Below are 22,102 nucleotides of genomic sequence, written 5' to 3' on the forward strand. Positions count from 1 at the left end.
TAGCGAACTTTAAATAAGCACTTGGTGATGTAACAAAATTAGAAGATCAGGTTTTCATTTGTATTTTGGTTTCTCTAAAACTGCTCAAAGCCTTGTTATCTGTTAATGAATTAACACCATCTCTGATACTTATACTTCAGAAATGCTAAAGGGAGATAGGAACTTATTTTAGGAGAAGGAGGTATGTAGACAAGACTGAGTTACTGATTATCCAATCACCCCCTTTCTTTTTAGCACCCTACTCTTCAATTTGGGGGTGGACAGTCTTGTCAGATGGGAAGTAAGAAATTTTAGTACTTAAAGGCCAAAAGAAAGTACATTTTCTATGAATAGATATTAACTACACAAATGTTCACTTGCATGACTAAACACAGACAGAAGTAGTTCTAGTACTTACACAAAAAGATAAGTAAACTTTACCTTAACTTACATTATCAGTAGCATTTACACCCAAGGTCATCTAAGAACAATATGCCATCTGTGAGCAGAGTAAGTTTCGATTTAACTACAGTTGTCTAAGTTGTACCAAAACACTATCCTAAGCTCAGCCTCTTCAAGGAATTAAATTTATAATTTTTGTTTTTCTCACAGGTTCTTGCAAAAATGTCTGCTAGCTAACTAGGATAGTCACTTAATTGCAGTGATGAAGGGGCAGCAAATAATACGGTGTTAATATGATTCTTAAATTCAAAAACAGAAAGATGAAAAGTATAAAATTTTTATACACTAATCAAATTCTTGACAAGGATCATAGAGAGAAAAAGGAAAGCTGATCAGCCCACGTAAAACACTCATGATCCTTTCCTTTTTTGAGGTAAGGAAATGGGCCATAGATGCTATGGACAGATCCATAAGAGAGGGATAAAAGATAATGCTGGCACTTAAAACCAGACTCTTCAGACTAATGTCCCCTCAGGACCTGAACAGACACTTCTCCAAAGGAGATAACAAATGGCCAAAAGGCATAAGAAAAGATGCTCCACATCACTAATTGGAAGGTTGAAGGCACTAGGGGGAGGGGTGAGCACGTCACACTGATGATGCTGCCCCCTCCCAACCTGAAAAATGTGCCTTAGGCTAGCCAATCCTCGCGCCCCTGTAAATCTAAGCTCTGCTTTCCCCTACCTTCTTTAAAAACTCACTGCCTGCCCTGCTGAGCGCAACTTCCCTAGCCTGTGTCTTTACATGCTGGTGAACTTCGCCGGGGATCGCATTAAAATAAACTGCCTGTCCCTTTGTTGCCTCTCTTCGCCTGCTTATTTTGGCTGGAATTTATCTTACACTAATCATCAGGGAAATGTAAATTAAAACTACAATGAGGATTCAAGATGGTGGCATGAGAGGTGAGACAGAGAATTCCTCCCAAAACCACATATAGTTTCAAAATATAGTTAATACAACTAGCCCTGAAACAGCAACAGGAAGAAGGCTACACCAGACTGCATACAGACCTCACGAACAGAGCAAACCTAACAAAACACAGTAATGTACCAAAGCCTTGACCTGTCGGGACCCAAGCCCTTCCCCCACCTCAGGTCACAGACAGGAGGAAGAGAAACGGAGAAGAGAGGGAGGGGGTGGAAGCCTAAGACTGCTGAAGATCAAGCCCTGGAGGTACGCTTTGGAGCAGAAACCTACGTTGTGTGGTGCTCTGGAGTTTGGTGGGGTTGGAGAGCTGGGACAAGCAGAGTGCTTGAGAGACTGAGATTCTGGCCATTTGTGCAGAAAGGGAACCACATCTGGCTGCTCTGGGAAAAAGGAAAGGTGGACAGTCTGAAAGGCTTCCTAGCAGCAAGAGGGTTGCTGAAGGGGTGGGGTTTACATAGAGCTTGGTACACAGGAGAAGGGATAGGTGGACAAGGTTGGGTGCACTCTGCCCAGCAGGTGGGGAACTTTGAGAAGCTTCAGGCACTCCATTGCCCTGGTTGTCTACTCAGCTCCAAGGTGCCCCACTGTGACACGCAGCCTGCTGAGCCTTCCTCCTGACCTGCCAGCACTTGCTCGCAAACCAGCGGTCACTGCGCTGAATTCAGAACAGCCACAGGGAGGCCCTGCCTAGAACACTTAGAGATGCAAAGCACAGAGGCTTACACCTGTGTGCTCAGCCCACTGGCTCTGATACTGGAGACAGGCACTGCAGCCGGGAATTAGGAAACAGCTCTTTACTCCCCACAGGCACCAGCACTGCTGCCCTACAATCCCTAACCTCACTCTAGGGGCTGAGAAGCTCCAGAGACTAGAGCTTCTGGGCACTAGAGGACACCACATAGAATTATGAAACATCAAAGGAACCTGGTTCACACAAAAATCTCACAAACCCCAGAAAAAGGGCCAAATGAAACTGAACTCACCAATCTTCCTGAAAGAGAGTTTTAAAATAAAAATGATAAACATGCTCATGGAGGTAGAGAAAAATATTCAAGAACTCAGGGACAAATTTAGGATGGATATTCAATCATTAAGAAATTTCATATCTGAAATGAAACATGCAATGGAGGGATTTAAAAGCAGAATAGAGGTAGTAGAAGAGGCAGTAAATGAACAGAAATTAGAGAAGAGAAATACAAAGAAGCTGAGGCAGAGAGAGAAAATATCTCTAAGAATGAAAGAATATTAAGAGAACTGTGTGATTAATCCAAAGGGAACAATATCCACATTATAGGGGTACAAGAAGAAGAGAGAGAGGGAAAGGGATAGATAGAAAGTATCTTTGATGTGGTTCCCAACTTTGGGAAGGAGGTAAGTCTCTAAAACCATGGAGGTGCACAGATCTCCCAACACAAGGGACCCAAGGAAGACAACATCAAGACACATAATAATTAAAATGGCAAAGATCAAGGATAAAGACAGACTTTTAAAAGCAGCTAGAGAAAGAAAAAACATCACATACAAAGAAAAACCCATCAGGCTATCACCAGATTTCTCAACAGAAACCACATAGACCAGAGGGAGTGGCAAGATATATTTAATGAAATGAAGCAGAAGGGCCTCGAACCAAGAATACTCTACCTGGCATGGTTATCATTTAAATTTGAGGGAGGGATTAAACAATTTTCAGATAAACAAAAGCTGAGAGAATTTACCTCCCACAAACCACCTCTACAGTGCATTTTGGAGAGACTGCTATAGATGGAAGTATTCCTATGGCTAAATAGATGACACCAGGGGAAATAAAACCACAGCAAAGTAGAACAATTAATTACTAAGCAGATGTAAAATTAAAATCAGCTACCACCAAAGTCAATAAAGGGATAGACAAAGAGTGCAGAATATGTTACCTAACATGGAGGCGAAAGAAAAAAGAGGAAAAAAAAGACCTTTAGCTTGTCTTTGTAATAGCATATGAAGTGAGTTAAATTAGACTGCTAGATACTAAGGGAATTCCCTTGAACATTTGGTAACCACGAATCAAATGCATGCAATGGCAATAAGTACATACCTATTCATAATCACCCTAAATGTAAATGGTCTGAATGCACCAATCAAAAGACACAGAGTCAATGAATGGATAAAAAAACAAGACCCATCTATACACTGCCTACAAGAGACTCACTTCAAACCCAAAGACATACACAGACTGAAAGTAAAGGAATGGAGAAAGATATTTCATGCAACTAATAGGGAGAAAAAAGCAGGAGTTGCAGTACTAGTTATCAGAAAAATTTGACTTCAAAACAAAGAAAGTAACAAGAGACAAAGAAGGAAACTACATAATGATAAAGGGGTCAGTACAACAAGAGGATATAACTATTATAAATATCTATGCACCCAACATGGGATCACCAACACATGTGAAACAAATACTAACAGAATTAAAGGAAGAAATAGAATGCAATGCATTCATTTTAGGAGACTTCAACACACTACTCACTCCAAAGGACAGATCAACCAGATAGAAAATAAGTAAAAAGACAGAGGCACTGAACAACATATTAAAACAGATGGACCTAACGGATATCTACAGAATACTTCACCCAAAAGCAACAGGAAACACATTCTTCTCAAGTGCACATGGAATATTTTCAAGAAAGGATAATATACTAGGCCACAAAAAGAGCCTCAGTAAATTGAAAAAGATTGAACTTGTACCAACCAGCTTCTCAGACCACAAAGGTATGAAACTAGATATAAATTACAAAAAGAAAATGAAAAATCCCACAAAGACATGGAGGCTTAATAACCAATGGATCAATGATCTAATAGAAACAGAGATCAAGCAATACATGGAGACAAATGACAACAATAACTCAACGCCGCAAAATCTGTGAGACGCAGCGGAGACCGTGCTAAGAGGAAAGGACATTGCAATACAGGCCTGCCTCAGGAAAGAAGAACAATCCCATATGAACAGTCTAAACTCACAATTAACAAAACTAGAAAAGGAAGAACAAATGAAGTCCAAAGTCAGGATAAGGAGGGACATAATAAAGATTAGAGCAAAAATAAATAAAATTAAGAAGAATAAAACAATAGACAGAAACCATGAAAGCAAGAGCTGGTTCTTTGAGAAAATAAACAACATAGATAAACCCTGAGCCAGACTTATCAAGAAAAAAAGAGAGTCTACACACATAAACAGAATCAGAAATGAGAAAGGAAAAATCACTACAGTAACCACAGAAATACAAAGAATTCTGAGAGAATACTATGAAAAATTATATGCTAACAAACTGAATAACCTAGGAGAAATGGACAACTATCTAGAAAAATAAAGCCTTCCAAGGCTGACCTACGAAGAAACAAATAATCTGAATAGACCAAATACCAGCAAGGAAATTGAATTGGTAGTCAAAAAACTACCCAAGAACAAAACCTGTTGTAACAGATGGTTTCACTGATGAATTTTATCAGACATATAGAGAAGACATAATACCCATCCTCCTTAAGTTTTTCCAAAAAGTAGAAGAGGGAATACTCCCAAACTCATTCGACGAGGCCAACATCACTCTAATACCAACCAGGCAAAGACACCACAAAAAAAGAAAATTACAAATATCCCTGATAAACACAGATGCAAAAATACTCAACAAAATAGTGGCAAACTGAATTCAAAAATACATCAAAAAGATCAAAAATGATCAAGTGGGATTCATCTCAACAATGCATGGATGGTACAACATTAAAAAATCAATTTAAAAAATCATAATGGTGGGGGGCGGAGCCAGGATGGCGGCGTGAATAGAGCAGCGGAAATCTCCTCCCAAAACCACATATATCTATGAAAATATAACAAAGACAACTCTTCCTAAAATAGAGACCAGAGGACACAGGACAACATCCAGACCACATCCACACCTGCGAGAACCCAGCGCCTTGTGAAGTGGGTAAGATACAAGCCTCGGCCCGGCGGGACCCAAGCGCCCCTCACCCCGGCTCCTGGCGGGTGGAGAGGAGTCAGAGCAGGGAAGGATAGGGAGCCCAGGACTGCTGTACACCCAGCCCCAGCTATCCAGACCAGAGCGCAGACACAGTGCATGCGCGGGGTCCAGAATACTAAGGAAACAGGGCGGCAGGACCGGTGAGCAGGTGCCTGAGGTCGATGTCGGAGAACAAAGAAACAGGAGCGGTTTTTTTTTGGCGAGTGCTTTTTGGAAGCCTTAGAGGGACAGGGACTCCAATACTAGGGAAACAGGGCAGCAAGACCGGTGAGCGGGTGCCTGAGACCGGCGCCTGAGGACAAAGAAAATTGTGCGTTTTTCCCTTTTTTTCTTTTTTTTAAAAAAATTATTTATTTAATTTTTTTTTTTCCTTTCGTTGTTGCTGTTGTTGTTTTGGTTTAGAGAGTGCTTTTTGGAAGTCTTAAAGGGGCACAACAGGACACTTAGCCCAGAGGCAGGGAATCTGGGGATCACTGGGCACTCTAACCCCCTGGGAAACAGGGAGCACAGAGGCCCCTTATGGAGATAAATAGACTCCCGGCAGCTCCCCCTCCAATGGGGCTCCAACATTTTGGAGGGGCAGCCCCAGCCAGGCCATGCCCACAGCAACAGCGGAGATAAACTCCATGGCAACTGGGCAGGGAGCAGAAGCCCTGTCTGCGCAAAGCTGCCAAGCATAAGCCACTAGAGGTCCCTATTCAACCAGGAGAGGAAGGCCACAAACCAACAAGAAGGAAAGCTCTCCCAGCTGTCACTCGTACCAACTCTGCAAACTATCTGTATCACCACAAAAAGGCAAAACTACAGGCAGACAAAGATCACAGAGACAACACCTGAGAAGGAGACAGACCTAACCAGTCCTCCTGAAAAAGAATTCAAAATAAAAATCATGAACATACTGACAGAGATACAGAGAAAAATGCACGAATAATGGGATGAAGTCCAGAGGGAGATCACAGATGTCAGGAAGGAGATCACAGAAGTGAAACAAACCCTGGAAGGATTTATAAGCAGAATGGATAAGATGCATGAGGCCATTGAAGGAATAGAAACCAGAGAACAGGAACGTATAGAAGCTGACATAGACATAAAAGGATCTCCAGGAATGAAACAACACTAAGAGAACTATGTGACCAATCCAAAAGGAATAATATTCATATTATAGGGGTACCAGAAGAAGAAGAAAGAGGAAAAGGGATAGAAAGTCTCTTTGAAGAAATAATTGCTGAAAACTTCCCCAAACTGGGGGAGGCAATAATCGAACAGACCACGGAAATACACAGAACCCCCAAAAGAAAGGATACAAGAAGGACAACACCAAGACACATAATAATTAAAATGGCAAGGATCAAGGACAAGGAAAGAGTTTTAAAGGCAGCTAGAGAGAAAAAGGTCTCCTATAAAGGAAAACCCATCAGGCTAACATCAGACTTCTCGACAGAAACCCTACAGGCCAGAAGAGAATGGCATGATATATTTAATGCAATGAAACAGAAGGGCCGTGAATGAAGGATACTGTATCTAGCACGACTATCATTTAAATATGATGGTGGGATTAAACAATTTCCAGACAGGCAAAAGCTGAGGGAATTTGCTTCCCACAAACCACCTCTACAGGGCATCTTACAGGGACTGCTCTAGATGGGAGCACTCCTAAAAAGAGCACAGAACAAAACACCCAACATATGAAGAATGGAGGAGGAGGAATAAGAAGGGAGAGAAGAAAAGAATCTCTAGACAGTGTAGATAACTGCTCAATAAGTGAGCTAAGTTAGGCAGTAACATACTAAATAAGCTAAACTTGAACCTTTGGTAACCACGAATCTAAAGCCTGCAATGGCAATAAGTACATACCTCTCAATAGTCACCCTAAATGTAAATGGACTTAATGCACCAATCAAAAGACACAGAGTAATAGAATGGATAAAAAAGCAAGACCCATCTATATGCTGCTTACAAGAAACTCACCTCAAACCCAAAGACATGTACAGACTAAATGTCAAGGGATGGAAAAACATATTTCAGGCAAACAACAGTGAGAAGAAAGCAGGGGTTGCAGTACTAATATCAGACAAAATAGACTTCAAAACAAAGAAAGTAACAAGAGATAAAGAAGGACACTACATAATGATAAAGGGCTCAGTCCAACAAGAGGATATAACCATTCTAAATATATATGCACCCAACACAGGAGAACCAGCATTTGTGAAACAGACACTAACAGAACTAAAGAGGGAAATAGACTGAAATGCATTCATTTTAGGAGACTTCAACACACCACTCACCCCAAAGGATAGATCCACCGGGCAGAAAATAAGTAAGGACACACAGGCACTGAACAACACACTAGAACAGATGGACCTAATAGACATCTATAGAACTTTACATCCAAAAGCAACAGGATATACATTCTTCTCAAGTGCACATGGAACAGTCTCCAGAATAGACCACATACTAGCTCACAAAAAGAGCCTCAGTAAATTCCAAAATATTGAAAGTCTAAGAACCAATTTTTCAGACCACAAAGGTATAAAACTAGAAATAAGTTCTACAAAGAAAACAAAAAGGCTCACAAACACATGGAGGCTTAACAACATGCTTCTAAATAATCAATGGATCAATGAACAAATCAAAATAGAGATCAAGGAATATATAGAAACAAACGACAACAACAACACAAAGCCCCAACTTCTGTGGGATGCAGCGAAAGCAGTCTTAAGAGGAAAGTATATAGCGATCCAGGCACACTTGAAGAAGGAAGAACAATCCCAAATGAATAGTCTAACATCACAATTATCGAAACTGGAAAAAGAAGAACAAATGAGGCCTAAAGTCAGCAGAAGGAGGGACATAATAAAGATCAGAGAAGAAATAAACAAAATTGAGAAGAATAAAACAATAGCAAAAATCAGTGAAACCAAGAGCTGGTTCTTTGAGAAAATAAACAAAATAGATAAGCCTCTAGCCAAACTTATTAAGAGAAAAACAGAATCAACACAAATCAACATAATGAGAAATGAGAATGGAAAAATCACAACAGACTCCACAGAAATACAAAGAATTATTAAAGACTACTATGAAAACCTATATGCCAACAAGCTGGAAAACCTAGAAGAAATGGACAACTTCCTAGAAAAATACAACCTCCCAAGACTGACCAAGGAAGAAACACAAGAGTTAAACAAACTAATTATGAGCAAAGAAATTCAAACGGTAATCAAAAAACTACCCAAGAACAAAACCCCGGGCAAGATGCATTCACCACTGAATTTTGTCAGACATATAAGAGAAGACATAATACCCATTCTCCTTAAAGTGTTCCAAAAAATAGAAGAGGAGGGAATACTCCCAAACTCATTCTATGAAGCCAACATCACCCTAATACCAAAACCAGGCAAAGACCCCACCAAAAAAGAAAATTACAGACCAATATCCCTGATGAATGTAGATGCAAAAATACTCAATAAAATATTAGCAAACAGAATTCAACAGTATATCAAAAGTATCACACACCATGACCAAGTGGGATTCATCCCAGGGATGCAAGGATGGTACAACATTTGAAAATCCATGAACATCATCCACCACATCAACAAAAAGAAAAACAAAAACCACATGACCATCTCCATAGATGCTGAAAAAGCATTTGACAAAATTCAACATCCATTCATGATAAAAACTCTTAGCAAAATGGGAATAGAGGGCAAGTACCTCAACATAATAAAGGCCATATATGATAAACCCACAGCAAACATTATACTGAACAGCGAGAAGCTGAAAGCATTTCCTCTGAGATCGGGAACCAGACAGGGATGCCCACTCTCCCCACTGTTATTTAACATAGTACTGGAGGTCCTAGCCACGGCAATCAGACAAAACAAAGAAATACAAGGAATCCAGATTGGTAAAGAAGAAGTTAAACTGTCACTATTTGCAGATGACATGGTATTGTACATAAAAAACCCTAAAGACTCCACTCCAAAACTACTAGAACTGATATCGGAATACAGCAAAGTTGCAGGATACAAAATTAACACACAGAAATCTGTAGCTTTCCTATACACTAACAATGAACCAATAGAAAGAGAAATCAGGAAAACAATTCCATTCACAATTGCATCAAAAAGAATAAAATACCTAGGAATAAACCTAACTAAAGAAGTGAAAGACCTATACCCTGAAAACTACAAGTCACTCTTAAGAGAAATTAAAGGGGACACTAACAAATGGAAACTCATCCCATGTTCATGGCTAGGAAGAATTAATATCGTCAAAATGGCCATCCTGCCCAAAGCAATATACAGATTCGATGCAATCCCTATCAAATTACCAACAGCATTCTTCAACGAACTGGAACAAATAGTTCAAAAATTCATATGGAAACACCAAAGACCCCAAATAGCCAAAGCAATCCTGAGAAGGAAGAATAAAGAGTGGGGGATCTCGCTCCCCAACTTCAAGCTCTACTACAAAGCCACAGTAATCAAGACAATGTGGTACAGGCTCAAGAACAGAGCCACAGACCAGTGGAACAGATTAGAGACTCCAGAAATTAACCCAAACATATATGGTCAATTAATATTTGATAAAGGAGCCATGGACATACAATGGCAAAATGACAGTCTCTTCAACAGATGGTGCTGGCAAAACTGGACAGCTACATGTAGGAGAATGAAACTGGACCATTGTCTAACCCCATATACAAAGGTAAACTCAAAATGGATCAAAGACCTGAATGTAAGTCATGAAACCATTAAACTCTTGGAAAAAAACATAGGCAAAAACCTCTTAGACATAAACATGAGTGACCTCTTCTTGAACATATCTCCCTGGACAAGGAAAACAACAGCAAAAATGAGCAAGTGGGAGTATATTGAGCTGAAAAGCTTCTGTACAGTGAAAACACCATCAATAGAACAAAAAGGAACCCTACAGTATGGGAGAATATATTTGAAAATGACAGATCTGATAAAGGCTTGACGTCCAGAATATATAAAGAGCTCACACGCCTCAACAAACAAAGAACAAATAACCCAATTAAAAAATGGGCCAAGGAACTGAACAGACAGTTCTCTAAAAAAGAAATAAAGATGGCCAACAGACACATGAAAAATGCCCCACATCGCTAATTATCAGAGAAATGCAAATTAAAACTACAATGAGGTATCACCTCACACCAGTAAGGATGGCCACCATCCAAAAGACAAACAACAACAAATATTGGCAAGGCTGTGGAGAAAGGGGAACCCTCCTACACTGCTGGTGGGAATGTAAATTAGTCCAACCATTGTGGAAAGCAGTATGGAGGTTCATCAAAATGCTCAAAACAGACCTACCATTTGACCCAGGAATTCCACTCCTAGGAATTTACCCTAAGAACACAGCAATCAAGTTTGAGAAAGACAGATGCACCCCTATGTTTATCGCAGCACTATTTACAATAGCCAAGAATTGGAAACAACCTAAATGTCCATCGGCAGATGAATGGATAAAGAAGATGTGGTACATATACACAATGGAATACTACTCAGCCATAAGAAGTGGAAAAATCCTACCATTTACAGGAACATGGATGGAGCTGGAGAGTATTATGCTCAGTGAAATAAGCCAAGCAGAGAAAGAGAAATACCAAATGATTTCACTCATCTGAGGAGTATAAGAACAAAGGAAAAAGTGAAGGAACAAAACAGCAGTGGAATTACAGAATCCAAAAATGGACTAACAGGTACCAAAGGGAAAGGAACTGGGGAGGATGGGTGGGCAGGGAGGGATGGGGGGGAAGAAGAAAGGGGGTATTAATATTAGCATGCATGGGGGGGAGGGAGAAAGGGGAGGGATGTCTGTACAACACAGAGAGGACAAGTAGTGATTCTACAATATTTTGCTATGCTGATGGACAGTGACTGTAATGTGGTTTTTAGGGGGGGACTTGGTATAGGGGAGAGCATAGTAAACATAGTATTCTTCATGTAAGTGTAGATTAAAGATTAATAAAAATAAAAATAAAAAAAGAAAGAAAGAAAAGGGGGATTACTCTTTGATAGGATAAAACTATTGGTAAATCAAAGATTAACACATGCTTTAAATATCCTTAATTTTTGATCACTTAAAGGTTGTCAGATGATCGGGTATGGGGGTACTCTTCTGATAATATTCCTTTCTCTTAATAAAAATAAAAAATAAAAAATAAAAAAAAAGCAGTTCCTGTGTGCTAACCTCCAATGTGTTCTACACAGTGGTATAAAGGGCATGTCAAAGTGTGAGCAAAGGGTCAGTTTGTTTTTACGCAGAAGATCAAGGCCTAGCTTGGCTACCCAGAAAATGAACTAAGATATGATATGAGGAGGAGCTTCCGCCATCAGCACTCTCTGGAGGATTCGTGCCGGGGGATGATCATCAAAAAGTCTCCACAGGGATCCAGGCGATGCTGCGGTTGTGGCTGCGTCCATCCCACCGTTTCCTGGACTTGCCATTGGAATGAGGGAGATGTCTTGGCTGACATGTGCATACAGTGAGACAACGAATTTGACTGGATCTGTACTGTTGGAACTCAACCAGGAGTTGGGAGGGGTGCAAGTTGTAGTGCTCCAAAATCTTACGACTATAGACTATCTACTGTTAAAAGAACATATGGGATGTGAACAGATCCCAGAAATGGGTTGCTTTAATTTGTCTGATTTCTCTCAGACTGTTCAAGTACAGTTGGACAATATCCATCATATCATAGACAAATTTTCACAAATGCCTAGGGTGCCTAACTGGTTTTCTTGGCTTCACTGGAGATGGCTGGTAATTATAGATTTGCTTTGTTTATGTCACCGTATTCCTATTATGTTAATATGTGTGCACAAGTTAGTTAGTAGTTTAAAACCTATACATGCTTAAGGTACTCTACAAGAAGATGTGTCAAAGAAATAATCAATCCTCCCATGTTTTCTTCCATATGCTACCTCTATAGCTTTTCTTCTTCCTTCCTAATTACAACCCTTAAATAGAATTCATGCCTTATATCGAATTTACCGAGCATCATAATTCCTCCAGGTGGTAAAGATACCTCGAGACAAGTGCTGGGCATAGAAGCCACAGGGCATAAATCTGCAAAGAAGTAAAAAGCTAACCTTTTCAGACAATATGGCTTCTCTCTCACTTACCAACTTTACATTTCCCTGTATGGCCCCGGAAGATGACTGGTTAGCCAGAGACGGGTAAGATTCCTCAAGGGAGGAACAACCTAAGACAGGCACAGTCACAGGGGGGCCATCAGGTGAGAAATCGGGGAACAACAGTGGTGAAGCTTAGAACCTCAACCCCCACCTCTGTTTTGAGAGAAAGCTTCTGCACCCGTGGATGTTTTATTGCCCTTGTCTAGCTCGGATTAGCACATAGTCTACAGGCACACACCTGATCATCTACAATTGCTCTCTTACAACACTAAACTATGTTTTCTACCTTTATCTTGCATCTACCTACCACTTCAGCATTTTATTAAATAAAGGGAGAAATGTGGGATCCACATATAAATCAAGTATAAAAATCAAATGAATATTCATATTTGACCTGATTGTTTATAGTTCATAATGCGTGATCAAAACCAAAAGTTTCTGTGATGAATGCCCTTGTACTGTTCACCATGTAAGAACTTACTCACTATGTAAGAATTCGTTCACCATGTAAGAACTTGTTCATTATGCTTCAGAAGATTGGAGACTGACGAGAATTAGGCTTGAGATGGATTAATGATTGTTCATTGAGCATTGACCCCCCCATACAGAATTTTATTGTTAACCATTTGATCAATAAATATGAGATGCCCTCTCAAAAAAAAATGCATCAACATCATCCACCACATCAACAAAAAGAAGGAAAAAAACACATGATCATCCCCATAGATGCTGAAAAAGCATTTGACAAAATTCAACATCCATTCATGATAAAAACTCTCAACAAAATGCGCATAGAGGGCATGTACCTCAACATAATAAAGGCCATATATGACAAACCCACAGCCAACATCATACTTAAGAGCAAGAAGCTGAAAGCTTTTCCTCTGAGATCAGGAACAAGACAGGGATGCCCACTGCCCCCACTTTTATTCAACATTGTTCTGGAGGTCCTAGTCACAACAATCAGACAACACAAAGAAATAAATGGCATCCAGATTAGTAAAGAAGAATTCAAACTGTCCCTGTTTGCAGATGACATGATATTGTACAGAAAAAACCCTAAAGATTCCACTCTAAAACAATAGATCTAATATCTGAATTCAGCAATGTTGCAGGATACAAAATTAATACACAGAAATCTGTTCCATTCCTATACACTAACGATGAACTGGCAGAAAGAGAAATTAGGAAAACTATTCCAGTCACAATTGCATCAAAAAGAATAAAATATCTAGGAATAAACCTAACCAAGGAAGTGAAAGACCTATACTCTGAAAACTACAAGACACTCATGAGAGAAAAGATACCAATAAATGGAAACACATCCCATGCTCATGGATAGGAAGAATTGATATTGTCAAAACAGACATCCTGCCTAAAGCAATTGACAGAATCTATGCAATCCCTATCAACATACTAATAGCATTTTTCAATGAACTAGAGCAAATAGTTCTAAAATTCATAGGGAACTACAAAAGACCCCAAATAGCCAAAGCAATCCTAAGAAGGAAGAATAAGGCAGGGGAAATTATGCTCCCTGACTTCACGCTCTACTACAAAGCCACAGTAATCATGACAATTTGGTACTGGCACAAGAACAGACCCACAAACCAATGGAACAGACTAGAGAGCCCATATATAAGCCCAAACATATACGGTCAATTAATATACAATAAAGGAGCCATGGGTATACAATGGGGGAAATGACAGCCTGTAGGGGATGGACTTTGTCTTCCCCCATGTTTGAATGCAGAATAGGGAAGCACCAGCTTGAAAACAACCGGTGCAGTCCTTGGAAATTATCTGCCCACAAAAGCATATCTTGTCCTCAAAAACGAGCCAAGATGCCTCACACTGAAAACAGGGAGACCTTGGGGATGTGTGAATACACCGCCCCTGATTACTGGGCAGATTCTAAGAAAATCAACAGAATGTTCTGGCCTATTCCCCCTGAGTAGAGAAAGATACATATAGTATTTGGCTGAGGTCCGAGAAAGGCAGTATAAAAATAAAGGAGCTGAGCCACATCGGGGCTGCTGCAGCCACTGTCTGTCTGTCTTTGTTGTCTGTGCTTTTTGTAAATTCCCAGTACACCTCAGCAGGTTGCGACATTTGGTGCCCAACATGGGGCATGACCGGTGGCTAGGAACCAGAAGAGGAAACAACTTTGGGTAAGCTAAAACTGTGATAGTTGAGCTTCTGGCAATCATGGAGAATTCCCCATCTTTAGAAAGAGAATATCCACAGCTTATACAGGGACTTTTACATTCCACTGGTGTAACTGCCAAAAACAAGCTGATGGGAGTAATGTATTAAAAGATTTCAAAAGACTCTTAAGCTGGTATGCCTTGAGCCCCCTGGCTGGCCCTTTCAGATTTTCGATGACTCTTCCCCTCCATTATCTGCTGGACAGAGGCAAGGAGGGGGCTGACACTATAATGGGTCAAACTGAAACTAAAGCAGCTAAACTGGAGGATTATTTAAAATTACTCTGTGCCCTCCTAAAAACATCAGGAGTGAAAACTTCTAAGAAGGATTTTGACCAATTGCATAAATACATCAAAAAATACTGTTATTGGCCAACAGACACATGAAAAGATGCTCCACATCACTAGTCATCAGAGAAATGCAAATTAAAACCACAATGAGATATCACCTCACACCGCCATCCAAAAGACAGACAACAACAAATGTTGGCAAGGTTGCAGAGAAAAGGGAACCCTCCTAAATTGCCAGTGGTAATGTAAATTAGTTCAACCATTGTAGAAAGCAGTATGGAGGATCCTCAAAAAGCTCAAAATAGAAATAACATTTGACCCAGGAATTCCACTTCTAGGAATTTACCCTAAGAATGCAGCATCCCAGTTTGAAAAAGACAAGATGCATCCCTATGTTTATCACAGCTCTATTTACAATAGCCAAAAAATGGAAGCAACCCAAGTGTCCATCAGTAGATGAATGGATAAAGAAGATGTGGTACATAGACACAATGGAATATTATTCAGTCATAAGAAGAAAACAAATCCTACCATTTGCAACAACATGGATGGAGCTAGAGGGTATTATGCTCAGTGAAATTGTAAGAATATAGTAATTTATCCTCCCCCATGGTCCCAAGCATATAAGCCAGTGAGAATTATGCCGGGCTTGCCTGGGCTTACCCCACCTTATCTCTAAACATCCTGACCCTCCCCCAAAGCAACAGGCCGAGTGGATCCACAACAACAAAAGGCACCGTGCTGCTGCTCTCTCTCTCTTTGTCTCTGTCTCTCTGTCCCCCTGCTGTCTCTCTCTCTCTCCCCCACACCTCTCTGGGTCAGACACTTTCTCTTTCAGATAATGAAATCTTTTGCGTGGGCCCGTGTCTCCTGTGTCATTCTGGGTAAGGAGGGTCACGGCGAGATACCCTTTCAGAAATAAGCCAGGTGGAGAAAGACAAGTACCAAATGACTTCACTCATATGTGGAGTATAAGAATAAAAAAAACCTGAAGGAACAAAACAGCAGCAGAATCACAGAACCCAAGAATGGACTAACAGTTACCAAAGGGAAAGGGACTGGGAAGGATGGGTGGGAAGGAGGGGATAAAGGTGGGAAAAAAGAAAGGGGGCATTACAATTAGCATGTATAATGTGTGTGTGGGGGGGAGGGCTGTACAACACAGAGAAGACAAGTAGTGATTCTACAGCATCTTACTATGCTGATGGACAGTGACTGTAATGGGAATTGTGGGGGGGAATTGGTGAAGGGGGTAGTCTAGTAAACATAATGCTTTTCATGCAATTGCAGATTAATGATAACAACAATGCAAAAATACTGTTATTGGCTGCCACCACAGGGTTACTGATTGGGCTAATATTATGAAAGATTTTAGGAAAGCTCATAGACAGGGCAATGGTATTCCTGTACCTGTCTGGTCTTTACGTAATTTGATCACTCTTGCTTTGCAACCTTTACAAACTCCCCCTTTTTAGGGGCTCACCTGGGATAACCTCAGAGGTGAGTATCAGCATCTAAGTCTGCCTTTTCCATCACTGTCCTTATAGAAGGAAGCCATCTATGGCACACAACATTGGGTGCTCGTCAACCACTTAAATGGGATAAGCCCAGCTGCCGATCTCAAAGATGCAAGCAACAGGTTCCCCTGCATCTCCCTCAGTGGATCCCCCATTTCTCTCCCATGGGAGCTGGGAAAGTCAGCTGAGTGGAGGCCAGGATTCCCCTTCAGAGGAATCTCCCTGGATGCGAGGGACTGAGGAAGGCCGTGGGCAACTGCGAGAGTCTAGGCTGAGGCTACACTTCAGCGGCTTCTCAAAGGCCCGTGTGCCTGGAATCGGACCCCAACAGCCTAACTGGGTATCCCTGAGGAGCGCCTCTCTGTCTCTCTTTGTCTCTGACTTCCAGCCTGCTTCTTCAGCCCACCCTGGCCTCTGAGTGAGGCAGGGGGCGTCCCTCTCTTCTAACTTCATCAGTTTCACGGAACCTGATGCTCACCACCACAAGGTAGGAGATCTAACGCTTCACTCTTATTCCTGACTTAATACTGCATTCTTTATCTCATAAAATATGCCTGGGCACCCGTTAGCCACTTAAAAGACGATTAGCGTTGGCTACCAGTCTTAAGTCTCGGGTGAAAGGTTTCCCAGTGTCTGCTGCTCCTTGATCCCATGCCTCTGGATGGATGGGAATGTTGGGAAGTGGCTGAGCCTATTTCCTACTTTCCTATTCTAATCTGCAGACTCCGAATGCAGAATGATTAGTAGACAGTGGTCCCTGGATGTCGGCTCTGGCTGATCAATCCAATAGTGCTGAGTGAACCTCCAAATAGGCTGCTGCCTATGTGAAAGATGCAGATTATCCCCGACCTCTTACCTCACAGATCAGAGTTCCTGCAGTGAGTGACTAGCAGGATAATTCCCAGGTAGTGGGAGAATCTGGTGTTTAAGAGCATAAACCACACCATAAATGTCTATGGCAGCCTCTGAATTTTGTCTCTGGCCTTGGGAAAAGTTCCCCTGCTCCCCATTCAAAGCAGCCCTTTTAGACCTACACCACTTACTCCTGTGTAATGTAAATGCAGTCTGTAAAATAATTAAGCTGAACCCTCAGACCAACATGTAAATGGCTCTATTTTACTGACTCCTTTCTTTAGCGTCAGTGTCCTGGGGATAGGCATTTCCTTGTCTGCAGCCCCAGAGAAGTGAAACAAGCTTGTGACTCAAATCAAGACTCTAGCAGTGAAAAGTCACACAGTCCCTGCACTTATCAGACAGGCAGGTGCCTCTCAAGGAATGATTTAAACTCGGGCAGAAAAAAACTAGGAAAACTAACTGGGAGCAATTCAATCCCTAAACTCTAAAAAAGAAGTGTCTTGTGTTTGTAAGGCTGGAGGCATCAGAGGAAGGGGTGAGCCTGATGGACAAGCTCAGGCCTCACCAAATGAGGTGAAGAGACCAACAGGTTCCAGTCTGACAACATTCCAGAGCCTGATTGGATAACCCTCCCAACTAGAGCCCTTCCCCCAAACTAAAGGATTAGTGGTAACTTTACATTACCTGGCTAAACGCCAATGAGAGACCCCCACATACCCTAGATGAGCCAATCCTCGCACCACTGCACACCTTTGCTCTCCCTCACTCTGCCTTCTTTAAAAACTTGCTGCCTTCCCTGCTGGGTGTGACTTCCCTGGCCTGTGTTTCAGACTGTGGAACATCACCCGGGGATGGCATTCAAACAAACTGCCTGGCCCTTTGTGGCCTCTCTTTGCCTGCTTACTTTGGTTGGAATTTATTGGAATTTATCTTACATTTGGTGCAAAAATCCCAGGAAGGAGCGTGAGCATGGGGCCACCGGTGGCTCTGCCCCCTACTTCCCCGACCCAGAACCTCAGCCTACTCTCCACTGTGTGGACCATCTTCCGGTGAGTCCCTCAGTTTCCCCCGGTCTGTTTCCTTTCCTAACTCCGTTTCACCTGGTCCATTAGAAATCATATGTACATCCAGGGGGGCATCCAGCCCCTGGGCATTCAGCCCACCCTCTGCAGGCATTCGGCCCACCCCTGGCCCTGCAGTGTGGGAGACGTCCCTCACCCAGGCTCCCAGGACGACTCCCCTGACTTGGTGCGCTTGGGACACTGGGCACTCCTCTCAGCAGGATTAGTTGGGGGTGACGCAGACATGGGGAACCAGTCCTCAAAAGCAGAGGCTCAGACCCCACTGCAGTGTCTCATTTCTAATTTGGCTACTCTCTATCTGTCCCGGGAAGTTCGCAAATGGAAGCTGGTCTTCCTTTGCTCTCAGGCCTGGCCTCAGTATCCCTTGGACAACCAATCTCACTGGCCCCCTGAGGGAACTGTCGATTTTGGCCTCCTCACCGACTTAACTAATTATTGCCACCAGAGTGGAAAGTGGAGTGAAATCCCATATGTGCAGGCTTTTTGGACTCTGTGCACCCACCCAGATCTGTGTATTAAGTATACTCCTTCCCAAGTTTTGTTAGCCCAGGCCTCTGCCAAAAACTGCCAATCTCTACCTCTTCTATTACTGGGAAGCTCTTCTCTGACGGACTTGGTGGAGGATCTCGGCTACCCACCTTCCCGCTTCTCCAGGCCCACCATGGGCGGCAGCTCCCTTCCTCAATGTACCTCTCCTCCATCTCATTCTCCTTCTCTTCCAGGTTCTCCACCACCTTGTTCTCCTTCTCTTCCAGTTTCTCCACCATTTTGTTCCCCTTCTTTTCCAGTTTCTCTGCCATCTTGTTCTCCCTCTCTTCCGGTTTCTCCACCATCTTGTTCCCTTTCTCTTCTGGTTTCTCCACCATCTTGTCCCCCTTCCCTTCCAGTTGCGCCACCATCTTGCTCCACAGGTGCCGACTCCACTTTGGATAAAACAGATAAAACTCCCCCATACCCCAGTTCCCTGCCTTCAAGCTCTGCATTGATTCCCAAGTTGTATCCCCCACTGCCAAGGTCGCCCCCTCCGTCCCCTCCTTTGAACCTGCTGCCATCTTACTCGCCATGGCTGGTGCCCAAATGGTCTAGCCCTCCTGTAACCTGCTCTAAGTCACAGTGGTCTCAAGCTCACATGATGGCTCCTCTGAGGGAGGTGGCAGGGGCTGAAGGGGTAGTGCAGGTTCATGTTCCTTTTTCTCTGGCAGACTTATCCCAACTAGAAGAGAGATTGGGGTCCTTTTCCTCCAACCCCATAATGTTCACTAAGCAGTTTAAATATCTCACTGGAGCTTACAATCTCACCTGGCATGATGTACATGTAGTCATCCAATCCACTCTAACCCCAGAAGAATATGACCGTGTCACGGCAGCAGCACAGCACTGTGCCAATGAAGCCCATGCCACAGATGAATGGGAACCTATGGGCAGGCAAGCTGTTCCTCTACAGGAACCCATGTGGGATTATAATACTCCAGAGGGTGAGGCATGCTGGGATCGCATGGTTCGCTACTTATTGGCAAGTATGAACTCAACCACCCAAAAGGCTATCAATTATGATAAGCTTAGAGAGATTACCCAGAAGCCTGATGAAAACCCATCAGAATTCCTCAAATGCCTAAAAGAAACTCTAGGAGCTTTTACTAAAATTGACCCAGCCTCAGCATTAGGTTCCTCTCTCCTAGCCATGCATTTTATAACTCAGTCAGCTCCCGACATCAGGCGCAAGCTTAAAAAGGCTGAGGAAGGTCCCCAGACCGCTCTAGGAGACCTGGTAGGTATGGCATTTAAGGTTCTTCATGCCCGAGAGGACAAAAGCGAGAGGAGGTCAGCTGCCCGAATGGCAGAAGACTCGCGCCATAACAGCTGCTCTGTGGCCAGCTCGTGAAGATCGTCGAGGTGTCCCTGAAGATCGACTTGAACCTCCGGGCCCTTCGTTTTGGTGCAGCAAAGAAGGACACTGGGTACGGAAGTGCCCCAACCAACCACACAGACCGACCAGACCATGCCCCAGCTGCAGTGAGGTCATTGGAAAGTAGACTGTCCACTCGGGGGTGGTCCTCCTCTGGGGGCAGAACCCCACGGGGTACGAACGCCTTCGAAGGACTACCCTTCAGACCTGATGGGCATCCTTGAAGACTGAAGATGCCTGGACTCGGACACCACAATCACCCTCTCCGAGCCCACGGCCAAGCTGTGGGTAGCGGGTAAACCCATCTCCTTCTTGGTGGATATGGGGGCTATCTACTCTGTTCTCCCCTCCTTTAAAGGGCCTTTGAACCCTGCCAAAGTCTTCCTAGTTGGGGTCATGGGAACCCTCTCCAAGCCTTTAGAGACGGGCCTGGTGGCCTGCATCCCGTTTACCCATTCCTTTCTAGTCATGCCTTCCTGTCCTACCCCTCTGTTAGGACGGGATTTGCTCTATAAGTTAGGGGCCTCTATTTCCCTCCCACCTTTTAAATGCTTATAGGACTCCAGAAAGTCCCTCATTGCTTTGGGTAGCGAAGGAGAGTTAGACGACAGTAACCTGAGTCTCCCGATTTCCTGGACTGCTGTCAATCTGGTCGTGTGGGACATCTCCACCCCTGTGGTGGCAACCCACCACTCTGGTTTTAATACGCCTTAAAGACCCATCCCGCTTCCCTTCTCAGCCTCAATTTCCTATTTCGCAGGCTCATCAAAGGGGACTACAGCATATTGTTATCTACTCTCGCAGGGGCCTTTAGTATCGACTAACTCTCCATGCAATACTCCCATCTTGCCAGTAAAAAAGCCTTCTGGCGTGTATTGCCTCGTTCAAGACCCCTGAATAATTAACGAGGCTGTTATTCCCTTACACCCAGTAGTGCCTAACCCATATACTCTTCTGTCTCAGGTCCTTTCCGGTACCTCTCATTTTACTGTATTGGACCTTAAAGATGCCATTTTCACTATACCTCTCCACTCAGACTTGCAGCCGCTATTTGCCTTTATGTGGGAAGATCCTGACACCTGTCAATCTAGACAATTGACCTGGACAGCTCAACCTCAAGGTTTTAGAGATAGCCCCCACCTTTTTGGACAGGCCCTGACAGAGGACCTCTCACGACATTCAACGGGCGAAGGTACTCTCCTCCAATACGTGGATGATCTTTTACTTTGCAGCCCCTCAAAGGAGGCCTCGGTTCTAGACACCACATCCCTTCTTAATTTCCTGGCAGACATGGGATACAGCGTATCCCCTGCCAAAGCACAGCTGTCTCTACCCCAGGTTACATACCTTGGGTTGACTCTAACTCCCACCACTAAAGCCCTGATGGTGGACTGAGTGGCTGCGATTAAAGCTCTCTTGCCACCTACTTCAGGAGCCGAGACACTATCCTTTCTAGGATTAGTAGGGTTTTTCAGACACTGGGTGCCTAACTTTGCCCTTCTGGCCAGACCACTTTACACGGCTGCCACGGAGACTCCTACTGGGCCACTGACTTCATCCACTGAAGTGGCTTCTGCTTTCAATCAGTTGCAGGATGCGTTGCTTTCATCGCCCCCCCCCCCACCATTGATGCTCCCTGACTTAACTAAGCTGTTTACCCTATATACACAGCAGAGAGGGCAGGAGTGGCCACCGGAATGCTG

At 43.0% G+C, this 22,102-nt stretch overlaps 1 protein-coding gene across 4 annotated transcripts in view; it reads right to left on the reverse strand.

Moving 5' to 3' along the window:
- UBE2Q2 (ubiquitin conjugating enzyme E2 Q2) overlaps positions 1-22,102 on the reverse strand; it is a 113,436-nt gene that overhangs the window by 14,487 nt on the left and 76,847 nt on the right. The gene's annotated exons all lie outside the window — the stretch shown is intronic.

The sequence above is a fragment of the Manis javanica genome, chromosome 8 (genome assembly GCF_040802235.1).
Source record: "Manis javanica isolate MJ-LG chromosome 8, MJ_LKY, whole genome shotgun sequence".
Taxonomy (NCBI): Eukaryota; Metazoa; Chordata; class Mammalia; order Pholidota; family Manidae; genus Manis; species Manis javanica.